The sequence below is a fragment of the Passer domesticus genome, chromosome 3 (assembly GCF_036417665.1).
Source record: "Passer domesticus isolate bPasDom1 chromosome 3, bPasDom1.hap1, whole genome shotgun sequence".
In the NCBI taxonomy this organism is placed as follows: Eukaryota; Metazoa; Chordata; class Aves; order Passeriformes; family Passeridae; genus Passer; species Passer domesticus.
This window is the reverse complement of record NC_087476.1, coordinates 18,923,200-18,940,035: the sequence shown is the minus strand read 5'-3', so window position 1 is coordinate 18,940,035 and position 16,836 is coordinate 18,923,200. Positions and strand designations below refer to the sequence as shown.

General features: G+C 39.3%; 1 protein-coding gene and 1 long non-coding RNA gene across 23 annotated transcripts in view; one reads left to right on the top strand and one right to left on the bottom strand.

Annotated features, from left to right (window-relative positions):
- The window catches only part of MYT1L (myelin transcription factor 1 like), a 304,897-nt gene that overhangs the window by 262,068 nt on the left and 25,993 nt on the right, over positions 1-16,836 (bottom strand). The gene's annotated exons all lie outside the window — the stretch shown is intronic.
- LOC135297938 (uncharacterized) lies at positions 940-3,414 on the top strand. The gene is made up of 3 exons (XR_010359877.1): positions 940-1,032; positions 2,891-2,950; positions 3,305-3,414. It is a non-coding gene; the product is annotated as an uncharacterized LOC135297938 (long non-coding RNA).

Genomic DNA, 16,836 nt, shown 5'->3' with positions numbered 1-16,836 from the left:
CCCTTAAAACTACTTCACCAGTTTTGTACTCCATCCCTGCAGTTTCACCTCAGTGTGAAACTTCCTGAAAGGTTACCCTTATCAAAATTCTAAGTTCTTTAAATTTAACCTCATTAGAAGTTTCAGAATTGTTTAAAGTCAAGCAATCCTACTGCAAGATAGGTAGCAATTTTTCAATAAATGAATATTCAAAAATATAAATTTATGGCATGAAATTGCAAAACTCATATTACCATTTTATAATTCAATCAAGGTACATGCAATATAGTTAACAACTGCAAAATGACCATAGAAAAATGTGGCATTTTACTAGGTAGTAAAAAAAAAGTTTTAATTCATTTATCAGCCTGAATATTCAATATCTATATACTGAACTCATTCTAATAGGGGATCTAAACCTTTGGAAAGTATCTTTCCAGTTATGTGACTGTCAGGGACTCCTAATCTAGTCATAGTTTTTGTCTCCCAGCCTACATCAACTTTCAAAACCAGGGCTAGAGTACATTTAAGGAATATTTTTGTGGATTTCTCAGACCTAAAAAAGGCACAGTATTCTGAAGAAAATATATTTACATACACATTTATACAAACACATAGTTTTCTCACAATGTATAATCAAAAAATGAACAAAAGCCCCCAGGCTCAGTGCTACTCCAGGTGTGCAACGGGAGGAGCCCTTTGGAAGCCCTGGCTTCAGAAGAGGAACGAGACAGTAAGGCAGCTCTCTCCACCCAACCTCACCCACAGCCACGCCCAGATAACAGCATAAGTGTTTAGTATCCAATTGCACAGATTGGTGTAGTGATTTGGAGCAGATCCTTAGTCCAGAATACAGATCTTGGAGACAGGCTTGGCAATCAAATGGCAGTGCAGGGAATGGTACAGATGCAGGCACTGCAGTGGAAGGATGTTTTCTTCACTCTTCTCAGGCACTGTCTGCCCCAGAACACGCAGAGGTTTTTGCTGTGCCTCTGCACCTGTCAGGACAACATGCAGAAGTCCAAGCAAGCGTCTTTTCTCAGGACCAAGTTGGTAATGTATTTTTATTCTTCTAGCTTGCTGGGCTCACAGGAGACAATATGGCCAAGGATGCAGCCTTAAAGAGCAAGTTTGGGCAGCTGGGTTAGAAGGTGAAAATCTAAGTCTTACTATTATCATTGCTATGACGTGTTAGCACATATGCCTGGCTTTTCTTAGACACCATAAGGTACACATAGCTTGGGCCCCTCACCACGAGAAAGTCACTGAGGAGCGAGTCCAGACAAGGGCAAAGGTGCTGGTGAAGCATCTGGAACACAAGTTCTGTGAGGAGTGGCTGAGGGAGCTGGGGTTGTTTAGCCTGGAGAAAATGAGGCCTTAAAGGGAACTTTATTGGTATCTATGATTACTTTAGTCATGTGGGAGCAGCCTCTTCACTCAGGTAACATGCAACTAGACACGAGGAAATGGCCTCAGGTTATCCCAGAGGGGATTTTGACTGGATATCAGGAAAATTTTGTTCCCTTGAAAGGATTATCAAGCATCGGAACAGGCTCCACAAGGAAATGGTAGTATACATGTATATATAAAGACAGCTGGACCTTACACAGATCAGCCTCCTGCTGATGTAAGCTGTATGTAAATGAACCTGTAAAGTAGCCTCAACACAATCAAAATACAAATGAAATCTAGTTAGTGACTAACAAATTACTCATTATGTGTCTGCATTATCTGAAATTCCAAAGGATCCAGCCAGGCACTCCAAGTGCTTTGTCCCTCTACTACATCTTTCACAAGCACATTTAAATATTGGTTTTAAATGAAACTAGGGACTAAAGACAAAAAGACAAGTTTCTCACTTAAGACTGTGTCCTGTTTCTCAGATCAGGAAGCTATGGCAGTAAAAAGACCTGGCTCAAAACTTCCATTGCATTTAATTTGGAGAGGTAAAGAGTTCTGAACACTGCACAGAGATTTAAATCCTCATGTGCACCCACAGGCAAAATTTTGTGTGGGTAGATGAAAGCAAACTCTCTTACGTAATTCCTTGCCTACGTGACGTTCTCACAGCACTCTTTAAAAGCAAAAGTAATGATTTTTTGCTCTTGTGTTTCCTCCCTACAACCTAAATTTGCTCCTGCTTATTCCTCCCAGCTGGCATTAACTGTTTTTGAGCTCTGAATTTCTATTCACCCAGGGCAGCACTCAGCTCACCAAGCATATTTCACCTGTGCTTTTCAGCAAGATTCAATTCTAAGTTGGTGTCTGACACAGTGGATCAGCATATTAACACATGAACCCTGCTCATGCTATGGTGTGATTTCCATCCTCTGTCTCACAGCCAGTTTGCAGACTCTGTTGTTCCAGATAAAAGGTGCTGTTCTTCAGAGAGATTACACTGAAGCAAAGAGAGCAGCTCTCCAAACTAAAATTGCAGAGTGGCACACAGGGCATCTTTTTAAAGCTGTACAAAGGAGTTATGAACCTAAATCCTGGAAGATTAAAGACAAAGACTGAGTTGCACTCAGTTATCAAATGCTTTTCTACATATAAGCAACATTCTGATTCTAATTAATTTCACACCTTTAAATACCATAAAAAATCTTTCACACCAACATTTTGCTTTTTTTTGTGTATTTTATTTTTGTTTAGCACACACGGTATTTTTCCTGTACATTAGGTGGGTTGAATATATTGCAGTGTGAAAATGGAATCTTTCTTAATGTATTTTACTGAAAACTTGTTTATGTAACTTTACAGGTCTGTTTAAGAAATTAATTTCTAAGAAAAAAATTGTTATTGCTTTCAATCCCATAACTGTAATGCATCTTTTATCAGTTCTAGCCAAGTTAACTTCCCTTTCATTTGAATGAAAGAAATTAGGAATATAACAAAATATCTTATTCTCCAGATTGACTTCAGTGATTATGTGCCAGCAGACCTAACAGTGCCCAAGCAAACACATGAGCTTGTAAGTTCAGAAAGTTTTTTTTTCTGTATTGTATTAAATGGAAAACTATTAGTTGTTTTATTTCCAATGCAGGTGGCAAGAAGGCAGGTGTTATAGAAAATAAAGGCCTAATTAGAGAGACAGAAGGAATTTGTTAGATGAAACAATGGGTAGTAAAAGGTGTTAATTACTGCAATACACCAGCTCTTTTTTTCCCCCTGTTTTAATTACTCTCTGGTAAATAATTCCTTTCCTAAACTTGTTTTTTATCATCCTATCTTGATTTCTCATTTAGGTATTAATCGATTACTCTGTTTTTGTCTGAGGACCAGCACTCTACCATTCTCTCCTTATCACATTTCTTTTTCAGTTCAGAAGTCAGCAGGATTGCTGATCCAAGCAACACTGAAAGGTGACTGATGACCATTTTACATTAATGACATCTGGCTTTTATGAGGAGTTATATATACTGCAAAATAAATAACCCATACAAATAATTGTGCATGGTATATTAAGAACTCCAGTATTGTTTTCGAAACAATGTTATGTGATCTGAATGTAGGCACTGGGATAAAGAACACATGAGTGCTGTCTATGCCACAGGCCTTTCTCCCCCATTACTACATTTATGGTCACTTCAGAACAGACCATTGCAGATATGAACAAAACCCATTAAACTAAATGGGCCAGGTGTTGCTCCAGTGTCCTTCAGGGAGCAATTGTCTTCTGGTAGGGCAAATAGGAAATGGCTAACAGAAATCTCTGCATGCAGGCCTGAGTGTGCAGACTTTTAGGTTTGCCTTTCAGGATAGCACCTGCTTGAACTGCAGTTCATAAGGGCACTGAATGAGGAGACAACTCAAAGTGGTGTCACTCAGATACCAAACACACATTTAAGTAGACAGGTGAAAAATCTTTTTATATACACATTTCAAATATATTCCTTGCCATTTCTCCGTGTGCATTTGTGTGACGAAAGGTTTCTTGTTTGTTCCAAGCAATAGCAGAAATCAAGAACATCTAAAGTGAAGCCAGTGTGGTTACACAGTGCACAGCTCTGTAACGGGCCTAAGGCTGCTCACTCAGGAACTGACTCAATGGAAGTGTCAAGTAAAGCACTCCATCAGGACTTATGAAGAGATGCTGACAGCAACTGCATTTGTTCACTTCTTCAAAGCCTCCAAACTACATCTTCCTTACTGCTTAACTACTACATAATCTTTGCACTATTTCCAAATTCCCTGATATAGACAAGAAACAGCTTTTATTTCTTCCTGTAACCAAGTCCCTAATCAGACTACTTCCTCATCTGAAGAATGAAAATTAGGCTACTTATGCAACTCCCATTTTTAGACTTTTTTCTTTAACTGTGATCAGTATTTATGTGTGTCCAAATACAAATGACATTATTACTCTTCCTCAAAATTCATTTAATCAAATGTAGTTACATGTCTGCATATACCAACTTTTCTCCACACCAAAGAATGATAAAGTATAAAACATAATATCTCTCTAAATAATTCTTATAGTACATAATTCTTTTGCACATGCACCTTACTCAAGCTCCTTCCAACAATCTAAAAAAAGGTTTAGCATAGAGATTAGATGTGTAACAGAAGCAGCGGAAATATTTAGACGTAAAAAAGACAGCACCTGTGACCTGCCCCTATTTGTCATTAGAAAAGGAGAGGGACAATACCCCAGAGTAAAAACAACTCAAGTAACTTGTCAGGGAAAAAAAAAGGAGGAAGAAGGTCAGAGAACAGAAAACACAAGCAGAGAGAGTCTGGGAAGGAACAGAGGCAGATCTGGATTTGGGAGAGATCAGGTGAAATAGCCAATGAAGGTGACACAGGATGCGGTGATACAGTCTTGTCTCCTGGAACAAGACAGTAGTCTTGCCACAGCAGTCTGAAAACCTAGACAGTGCTCAAGTAGGCAGCTGAATTAATAATGAAGCTTTTAATCAGATAGAAGTAACCAGAAGATATATAATGTCTTATAGCTCAATGCAGAAACCTGGCCAAGGGAGACAGCGTTCTTATTATTTGGCTACTTTTAAGGATAGATATGGATCAGAGGCCCTTCCTATTGTGAAGACAGGTTATAGATACAAATTAACCCACAAGTATCACATAAAACTCCTGGGAAGCTGGTCCAGAGACCTACAGATCTCCTAGTCTTAAATTCTCTTATCTCTCCCAATTAACTCTTGTACTAGTAGTAGCCTTTAGCTTTTCCCCCTGCTGCATGTGTCTCTATATTGCAGTGTATTCACCAAAGCAAATGCACTGACAAGTACCAGCTGCTGTGCAAGCACGGGTCTTTGCAGGTTCCATAGGGGGATGTCAGAACCAGAACAACCATTTTTTTCTTCTTCCAGTTCAGCGTGTCAGTAAGGGGGCCTATGGTACACAGTTTCAAACATGTGAGAAACCAAGTGCTCTGAGACAATGTCTGACAGCTGATCTGTTCCCTGAGAACTGATGCACTCAAGTTAGCAGTTTCTCCCATATACAATGTGAGATACCAAAAGGCAGGGCACTTCAAGTGAGACATTGCTGTTAATTTAGAATGGCTTCGCTAGTTTAGTTCATTAACTTCTAAGTCACACCACAAAACCCTTTTGTCCTCCTGACCTTCTCTTGGGTGAAGGAAGAGTGAATGGAAAATTGAGAGAGAGATCTAAGTTTTAAGGATATAAACAGACTTTCCCTCTGATTTGTAAGAGCATTTTACTGCTACCACTCACACAGTCAGTGCTCTGTAAGGAGATTTATTAATCAAACACAAGAAATAACCATTTCTAATGAGACTAAGTCAACTGCAGGAATGGAAGCCAGCACAGAGCTTATGAGGGGGTTGTTATGCAGTCCAAATGCACAGGAAAGATGCCCACAAAGCTGCACCCCACAAATATTCAAATTGACACGCTTTAAAGGCAGATGTTGTTAGAACAAATGTATTTTCTCCCACTTTGCAATGTACACAGTTAGCTGATTTTACAAGGATCTTGTAAAACAGCAGTGAAGACCACTCAAAACCAGTAAGTATGGCCATTGAACAGAAAATCACTAAAAGATGAAATCCAAATTGTTGGCATGTTACAGCACAAAACCACAGAAACAGAATAAACACAGGAAGGTCTCACAGACACGTTAGAGGATAGGTGCAGTATGAGGAATCCTGCATATATGACATTCCCACATATACTGCTGGTTGATTGATGTTATCTTCTCAGTATTTATAATACTGGGTGTATCCACTGCTATATTCTATCATACACTGGTGCCACAACACAACCTGATATATATATATATATATATATATATATGTATATGTATATATATTCCTTTTACATAAAGAAAGGCAAAACTAATAGGGAAAAAAAAGTTTAGATGTAGAAAATACACTTTGACTTGTTTTTACACTTTTTTTTTGTATGTGTGTACAACTGCATAGGCAGTCATCATGCACATAAGTCCTCCTCTTTTAGAAAACAAGTCCTTCATCCATGTGGCTATTTATGTTACATGCTTTACTCCCTCAGATTAATCCTACAGTTTTGTTCCATTCTCCTGTTCTTTCTTGGCTACTAGATCCCCAGGCTATTTTCTTATATATTTTAAAGATTAAAATATTACTCTGTTAATCTAATAATCACAGTAGGTTTTCAGTTATCTTTTATAACCTAGTAATTTTTTTCATAAATAAGTGTACCTCCCCTGAAAAGTAAAAGATTGGCAGCACTTTGAACTCAACCATTAGTCCACATTCTATTGAGCATGGGTACCTCACGTGTGTTCTGGAGGATATCGCCCCAGGAGCAAGAGCTTGATTCATTCTTCATGCTTATTCAGTCTTTGGCCTTTCTACTGATCCCTCCAACAAGGATGCCAATTAGCACCAATCAAGGCAGTGGATTTGTGATTTGGAACCTTTCACTAGACACTGCACTAACATAATCCACGCTTTTCACAGAATACATGAAATAACTGTCAAATGATAATTCCTAGTGTTATCCTCATACAGAAAAAGTTTGGCTTCAGCTTATGAAATGTGATTTTTTTTAACCAAGATATCTGCCTTTATTAAAAAAAAATAGAAGAGTTAAAAGAGTTGTCTATGAAAAGCATAGCTTTACAAAATGCACTTAAAAACCTCTGTGGTCACAAAAAGCTACGGAAAACATACAAGGCTGTGCCAATCACACATATTCTTTAAGCAGTACCTGTAGCATGATATTACTCTTATTGTCATGGAATCAGATAGAAGTTTTTCTGTGTATAAAACAGTTCAGCCTCTTAGTCAGCAAAATTATCCAAGAAACTGCACAAGGCAAACTTTTTTCTCAGGTACCTGGAAAAGATTAACCAAAGAGAAAGCAGTCTCTGTGCATGTGTGCATGTGTCCACATTTCATGCTTCTTTTTCAAAAAACAAATACAGAGAAATAAAACTTCTCGAAGTATTTTTATAGACATATGTGCCTGTGTGACTGTCACAGAATGATTAGGAGGCACCTTAAAGATCATCTACTTCCAACCCCCCTGCCATGGGCAAGAATACCACACACTTGATCAGGTTGCTTAGGGTTCCATCAAACCTGGCCTTGAACACTTCCAAGAATGGGGCATCCACAAGCTCCACAACCTCTCCAGGCAATGCCTATCTGTCTGTCTGTCTGTCTACCTATCTATCAAACCAACCTCAGAAAGCTTACGATGTTTGTGACTCTTCATTTCAACAGCTGATCTGTAAACAGATCTACACAATAAAGCAGGTTGCATCTCTAATTAACTTCAGTTATCCAAACTTGTTAGTTCTTAACCTCATTAAATCTCCAAGAACTAGACTTCAATAATGTCAAATTGAACAGGAACAAAACTAACCCACAAACACAACTAATTTTCAAGTTTAATCAAGTTCAATCAAGTTTATGGGCTATATTTCCTTTTTGTTTGCTGTTACAAAGTTTCTCTAGTAAAGCCTGTTTCTTCCTATCATTCTCTCAACCCAAAGGGCTATATTATCATGTAAGTTAAAGCACAGAACTTATCCCAGGACACTTCAGAATGCAAACTCTGAAAACTCAACCTGTATTTCCAAATGCCTGCAGCAACATTATAACCATCCCACAATGCCAGTTCTTTTAGTTTGTTAATGTTTATGCACTGTTAACAACGCTCTTCAGCACAAATAACTGATCCACTCTTTCTGATACATTACTTTCAGAGATGCAAAACTGCAACCTTTCATAATATGATTGTAGGTTGATGACAACCACCCAATGGCTCTTGCACTCCCCCTCCTCAAAACAACAGAGAAACAAGATGAAAAGGCTCATGGGTTGAGACAAGAACATTGAGATCACTTAACTGCCATTAATGGCAAAACAGACTTAATATGGGGAAAATGAATTTAATTTATTGGGAATTAGAGTTGAATGGTAAGAAACAAAGACAAAAACTAAAATACCTTTCCTTCACCTACACATTCTTTCCAGGCTCAATTTTACTTCTTCACTTTCCACTCCACCTCCTATCTTCCCTGCCCCAAGGGAATCAGGAAGCAGGCATGGGATCAGTCCATAAAGCTCCTCTCTGCCACTCTTCCTCCCGCCTCTCCCCTCTACTAGTTCATAGACTGCAGGCCTTCACAACAAACCTTCTCCTCCATGTACTCTCCATAGACCACAGATCTTTGTCAAAGTATCCACCAGCTCTGGCATGGGATCCTCCACGAGCTGCAGTATGGATATCTGCTCCACCATAGTCCTCTCCATTGGCAGCAGGAAAATACCTGCTCCACCACCCTCCATGGGCTTCAGAGGAGTATGGTGGTTGTAAGTGCTTCCTCTCCCTCCTCCCCTTTCTCTGCCCTTGGTGTTTGCAAGGTTTCTCACACTTTTTTTCCCATCACTCCCTCTCTATGCAGTGCTTTTGCCCTTTCTAATGTTATCACAGAAATGCCACTATCTTGACTGATGAGTTCAGCTAGGTCCTGGAGTGGGTACATCACGAAGCTGAAACTGGCACAGCAGACCCTGAACACCTTCCACAGAGGCCACCCTGCAGCCACTCACCAACACCTTGCCACCTACACACGATAAACATTGCTGAAGATGTTGATTGTCCTTTACAGGCCAAAGAGAGGTACTCAGTACTGACTGCATTATGCAGCCTTGCCCTCACTTTGGAAAGAAAGACGTGTCTCCCAGCAGAGACTGCACCACTTGACACAGCTGCTGGGACTTCATGGAGTCTCTGCCTCCATCACAAAAAAAGCCAGCTGAGTAACATTATGGTCTTAAATGAATTGTTCCTTTCTGGATACCAAAGACCTCGGTAACATGAAAGCTGTTGAAGCGTACACAGTATTTGATTTTTCTCCTTATTTGTTGCCTAACAGATCTTCCTCACTGTGTCTTTTATACAGAGACAAAGTTACACCAACATAACTGCTAAAAACTACGTCAGCCTCTGCAATACTCCTACAGTAGCATCTGTGAGCTAAGGGCAAAAAAGATTAAACACTGTATGCTGGCCTTCTTTACAAAATACATTCTGTTAGCAAAAAAAAAGACACACTAGAATCACCAAAGCTTGCAGTTCTTCAGCAGAGTTTCTACCACATTATTTGCATTTCTTAAATAAGAGAAACAATGTTTGCTGTGACAGACAGATAATCACATAAAACTAATAGGTTCCCCATAAAACCTATAAGGTTCCCTACATAAACAGTGCTCACTACTACAATACTCATTGTTAAGCAGGTTGGGAGACATATGAAAAATTAAAACAAGTGAGCTGTATGTTAATTTTCCAGTAATAATTTGTTTTCTTATTCACTGAAAATTTTTAACTTAATGCTGACAGTTTTGTAACATCCTAACAAATATTTTCAGATTCAAATGCCAACCCAGATGAGGCCATACTTAGGAAACAATCCCTGGGGCAGAAAAGAGGGTCACAACATAGACTTAACCATCTGCCAAAGTGGATTTACAGTGTCTACAGTTGGCTAAGTTATTCACTGCAAATATACTCTGTGTGGAAAAATAGCCCTCTTTTTTCTGCCATGTAAACTGACCTTGACCTTACCGACAGCGTTCAGTATTCCTAAATCTTATCACAGAGATTCTTAAAAATAATTTTATCCATGGATTGTTCTTGAAATGTACACTGCAAGGAATAAGCAGCTGAGAGTGGTCACCCAGGTCACACAGCAGCAACTCAGTACCCTGACTAGTGAAGGAACAGAACCAACACTATGTGGCTATGGCCACCAGCCATCTGACAGTAGTAATGAGAACATGGTACAAAGAAAGTCCACCAGCACTGCGTATGTTAAATCTGTTCAAAAGATACATTTGTCAAACAGTTTTGAGTAACTGAAAAATCGAGAAAAATCTGTTCATACACAACTCACGAAGAAGGAATAAGAACAAATTTGCCAAGCAAATTGTTTGCTATGCATAGATATCCCAGCTGTCCTCATTATCTTACTTATCTTGTTTAAATCTCCCTTGCACTACTACCCTCTTGCCTGGTTCACCCAATGTCATCAAATCCTTTATCATGACACGTTTTCTCAAAGGCACAGTCATAGCTCCACCTGAAAAACTCATCCTTTCACTGACACTTATTTTAGTTTTACTTTTTTTCTTTCAGATAATTTGGAATGAAATCATAAAACTGTTTAACATTTCACAAAAGCTCACAGAAATTTTCCTATTGAGTGTGTGACATTGTCGCAAGTGCCAGTAAAATGGCTGCTGCAAACAGATACAGGGATTCAGAATTCCTAACAGAGCAACTAAAGGTACTCAAACCTTCTGCCAGATTACAATGTTGCTGCTAAAAGGAAGACGGATAAGCAAGTGCCATGTCCAAAACCTATGCCAACTCTGTCACAGCCTTCCTGTACAGCTCTGGAAAAAGGCACATAGGTTCCTCTCTGCAATATAGGATAAAAATACATGTCTGTCTGGAAAGAGTGTCATGAAGATAAATACATTAAAGACTGCCAGATGCATGGGAACCATAGTAATGGGATTACACTGAATACAAATAGATCACATGTGAGAAGGCATATGTGCAGGGATGTGCATGTTTACAGGGTAAATTAAAGGTGAGAGGGGAATGTGTAGGAAATTGACACTCTGGCGCTCTCTAGATTTTGTTAAGAGAAGTCTAGTTATGTTGCAAAATTAGGACATTAATCCCATTTGGAGACATCTATCCCATGGAGTAAGCAATACTGTACTCTTTAAACTCCCCAAGGATTCACTGCAACATCCATGTTAGATATAACCACACAGCCTTCCCTCTAATTTCTCCTACTATTGATAAGGTTCTGGTACACTCACAGTTTGAAAAAGAGGAAATGACAATAGTGCAGGAAGATCAGACATTGTTAAAACAAAGAAAGCAGCAGGGGACAGAAGTCAGCAGAGACAGATCATGCAGACTGTTCACCCTGCTGGGATGGAACTGCTGCAAACACTAGAGCCAGAACACAGGGCTTCACCAGTTCTCAACATACGAATAGTAAATGTTTCAATTTTGAAGTGATATTTGCACGCAATTTAGCTGCATCAGTTCCAGTCTTGCTCTTTTTTTTCGTAGCCAGTCAGCTTTATTGTTAGAGTAATGTTGGGGCACAAACATGTAGATCAAAGTGCACGTGTAACTCATGAACAAGCCCTCACTATCACCTCAGAATGCATCAAACAACCCTTGGAGAAACAGAAGCAAATAGCATTGCCCTGGTTTAACTGCACAGAGATGGAGGAGAAAAATCACATACTAAATCTTAGGTGCTCAGTTTAAGAGAGGGATAAACTTTTTTTGCATTAAATGGGTACCAACAGCTTGAAAATTACACTTCTGCTTGAAAATGTCATAATCACTATATTACAAGTATCCCATAAAATTATCATGACTGCCAAAAAAAATCCTAACAAAATATTTCTTCCACTTTTTTTCAGATTTCTTACTTGAAGCACATGATGGAATTTATTGGACAGCCAGTCTAAAACTATTAAGGTAAGGACAGTGAAACTTAAATCTTTCAAAGACCAAAATACTCATCTTGAAGATCATTAACATCCTCTCTCTGTTCAATGGGACTATTAATATTTTTCTGATTAAGGACATGCTAAAATGCTGTACCATGACATTAATTTTTTTTTAATTTGATACTTACATCTTTAAACATTTCAAATGTCAAGTAAAGGTAAAGAGAAAAGCAGTAATAAGCACATTTTAAACACTGAATCCCAAATTAACAAAGAAAACCACATTAAATGCAAGTAAATTTATCTTCTAAACAATATGTAACGATTTTTTTTCTTCTTTTACTTACTTGACAAATCCAATTTTCACACACAGCAGATGTGCTACACATGTGGATGCTTGTGAAGACATCAGCTATCAGGTTAAAATTTGAGTGCATGTCTTGAAAATTAACTTAATTTAGTGGCATATTTGTTATTTGACATAGTGTGGGTTAGTTCATTGCTGCTTTGGACCACCCCTGAGTCATGATTAGTTACTGTTCTCTTTGCAGGCTACCAAGTAGTGTACAGGATCACTGCTCTTCCCAAACAACCACTACTCCCGTGCAGCCTTGTCCTCTCCTGTCTGTCTGCCAGTCTCTAAACATTCTCATCATCCTCAGCTGCTTTGACAAATCTAAACGGATCACTTGTAAGAAGGCATGAAGTAGCACAGGAGTCTCTGGCCTCTCAGGACCAGTGAGTCTGTACCCAAAAACTTCCTCTAGAGGCCACTGTCTGCCCTATCATCCATATCAAAAGGTCAAATACTTTTCCCTCGGTGCACTCAATAAACACAACAGGAATATTCCTTCCTCCCAGTTGGCTCATCACTGTGGACTCCTAGGACGAGGTGATGGCCCTTGTGGCCTGCTGCTAGAGTCAAAAATGTATATAAATGTTTACACTCAGCCAATTCTTGTTTTATATCAACACTGATAATCTTTGGTAAATTCAACATAAACTCTTCTTTTTATGACAATCCTGTTTATAACAATACTGTGAAATATAAGTAACAAACTTTTTGTTCATCAGAAGCAACTTCTTCACTATTTACAGGGGCATTTCTGCCTTCATTGATTGCATGTGTATGCATGGTTGTGAAGCTCAATGTTCTTGTGAAATAAAGCTAATTACCGGTATTTCCAGTACTCCAAATAAACCAAAATAAAAATACTGGGTCAAGAAAAAGAATTTTCACTGTTAGCAGCCAAACTGCCAAAAGGCTTCAATAACATTATAACCCTAAACAACTATTGTATCATGTAGTTTAAGCTCAGGCTTATCAGTGTGGCCTCAGTGGCATCAGATAGAAATGGTATAATCACCTTTTGATCTGCTTTGTGTCAAAGGAAAACACAAGGGTCACCATCTTGTCACAAATAAGAAATGCCTTCAGAAATGGCAAGAAAATGATCAGCTAGAACACACCAAGATGACTCAGCAAGTGCAACAGTCTTCATACTCCAGAAAAATCCTCCAAGTCTCTGCCACAGAAGACTCTCTTAATGACATTGGGAAAATTCCTCACTGATCACTTACTTGGCAGTGAGTTTGATCTTGAGATTGTGAGCAAGACACAATGGCCTGGTCTCTCAGAAAGAAAAAGCTGTGTTTTGCTATAAAACAATGCTACCCACTTTAATTGCACAAAAGTGACATTTTATTTTATGACAATTATAAATTAAGACAATTCTTTCCCTATTGAAAAGGATGAGTCCTAAGCAGTGAAGTAGCTTCGGTACCCAGATTAACCTCATAGTTGCCCAAGAAATGAAGAAAACATTCATGAATGATGTGTGCTTCTTATAGAAAGAATCCTTCACTGGCAGCTGACCTGTTGGGATACTTCTCTGAAAACACTGAGTAATATGGAAAAGAAAGAGCATTTTTTTCTCCAATGCAAAGTTATTTTGATGTTAGAATTATGAGGACCAGGTTCAGATTTACCCAATGGAGAAGAAAGTAACAGGAAAAATAAGTGGCCTGTAACTACACTGCTTCCTGGAGTTCTGCATGTGCCCCTACTCATGAGCTGCATTGCAAGCTAAATGGTTACATCACTCACCTGCTCACATACATTAGCACTGCATCAGCATTCATACTCATGTGTATCACTTAAAAAGAATAGGAAAAAAAAAACCAACCAGAAAAAAAAAAAAAAAAAAAAAACAACCCCCCCCCAAAAAAACCAAAAAAACAAACAAAAAAAACCAAAACAAAACAAAACAAAAACACCATAAAAACCATCAGACCTTGAAAGACCTTAATATTTGAGTAGTACAACATTTGGCATCTCCTACTACTAACAAATCTTCAATTCTTCCAAGGAAGACAAAGTTTGATCCATTCAGATGGGTAGCTGAGAAAAGTAAACAGCCCTAAATCAGTCTGCAAACATCACCATGCAGTTGACAAGAGGCTACAGAAACTAGCAAAACTCGCTACGGCACTCAAAGCAACAAATGCTCCACAAATCTAGACTTGTATATTTATATTGCTCCAAGAAGTATTAACAGGCCATGTGAAAGAATAAGCTCAACATGAACTGAAGGTGGCCCAGCACAAAGGACCTGGGGGTGCTCGTTGACCACAGCTGAACATGAGCCAGCTGTGTGCCCAGGTGGCCAAGCAGGCCGATGGCATCCCGGCCCAAATCAGCCATCGTGTGGCCAGCAGATCAGGGCAGGGATTGTCTCCCTGCACACGGCGCTGCTGAGGCCACAGCTCAAGTTCTGTGTCCAATTCTGGGCCCACAACTCAGGAAGAATATAGAGGTGCTAGAGCAAGTCCAGAAAAGGGAAATGGAGCTGGTGGAGGGTCTGGAGCACAAGTCCTCTGAGTGGCTGAAGGAGCTGGAGTTACTTAGCCTGGAGAAGAGGAGGCTCAGGGGTGACCTTATGGCTCTTTGCAACTGCCTGAAAGGAGGCTGTAACCCAGCAGCATGCAACAAGAGGAAATGGCCTCAAGCTGTGACAGGGTACATTTAGGTTGGACAGTAGGGAGAAATTTTTCACAGAACGGGTGATGAAACATCGGAATGGGCTGCCCAGGGAGGTGGTGGAGTCACTGCACCTGAACTTGTTTAAGGAATGACTTCACAGAGCACTTCGTGCCAGAGTCTAGTTGATATGGTAGTGCTAACTCACAGGCTGCACTCCATGATCTTATAGGTCTTTTCCAAACTAACTGATTCCCTGATTCTATGAATTCTGAGTTATTTAATTCAATGCAACCATTTATCCAGTGGATGGCCATTAGACACCCATCAAATATCCTCTTCATAGTACTTGCATCTTTAGTAGAACACGACAACTCAGAAGAGCCAGCTGAAAGTACTGAGCTGGAACTTGCTAGGCTCAAAGCACAAAATATTGAGGATCTGGAAACAGGAAATGGTTGAAGACTTGTGGGTAATTTCTAATTCATGTGTAAAGAATGCAGGTGAAGATCTACACTTTGATTTGAGCACTCCCAGAAACAAAAGCTCAGAGATGGCATATCCTTTGGTTAATCAGCCATAACCTTTCCTCTTCCCCTTGAAAATGGGGAAACTTGTTTTCTGAGTTACTGTTATCAGATGGGTACTGCTGGGAGATAACAATGAACAAGGCATAGATTTTACACATAGATCCCACAAGAATGAAGAATTAATCCCTTTGGCTGAGTGACAGTCTTGGAGATAATTAAAGGCATTCTATCACCATCAGACAGTACAAAAACACAGCTTTTATACACAATGAAAGAAGGGAACCAATGAGACAGGAAGAGACTTTGCAAGACAACTGAGGCCAGCAGTCTCTCACTACAGGACTGCCAAATTCCGCCCAATGCAGGATTATACTGAATAAAATATTAATTGAGCCTATTGTGGCCTCATTCCAAGTCTAATAGCCTTTACTGGGCCTTTGGTGCAAAACACACAAGAAGAGGAATCCCCAGATACATACTAGAAAGCTTGATTCAAAGAAGGCTCTTGTGGACTATGTTCTTACCAGTCTACCTGAGACTCAAGGGAAGATTTCTCTGAGAATAAAGGTCTGTGTGAAGTTTTGGACTATGGACTTCCCAAAGTAGTCCTATCACTAGCACTCCTTTCAGATACAAAATTACTTTGCATTCAGAGCTGCCCTTTGCTACCAGAGCTGACCATTACCTCTCTCTTAGCACTTTTTTAAAAATCAAGCTTTAGTTCAGCATGTCTGAGGACAGCAGACTTTATACTGAGGTGCAAGAACATGTTGTTGCAGGCTCTGAATTCTACGTGGTGCAGTGTTTAAATGTATTGGTACTTCACCTCTAAGCATTTGGTCCCCGCCCAGTTTAGGATAAAAGGCCTAGCTGAATGCAAAAAGATTACTTACAGTCCTTGGCTTTATCTCTGTCACAGAAGGCCTCCTCATCTTGCAGCAGAATTATACCTGCTATTCAACAGTGGCATATTAGGGGAACTGCCTTGCCAGCACTACAGTGCATGAACAGTACTGGCTGAGAGATTGCACACTCCCACCTGCACTATACTTAGTTCTAGCCAACACTAATCATTTCCAAGACACATCTACTAACGTGCATTTCCTCTCAAAATACTGACTAATGGTGAAAATCAATAAAGCACACTGATAGGATATATGACTTGGATATACCTGTTTCACATAATAGGAGCATTTAGCTTTAAACAATTTGTGACCTATAAAACGTTCACTGCAATTAATGACTAATTAATCACAAAAATGCAGACATTTGTTCCAATTACAGTTATCATTACTGTTGTACTAAAACTTTGGGCTTGCTGGTATGGACTTCCTTTTTTTTTTTTTTTTTTTTATGGTAGCCAAAGAAGTAATTCA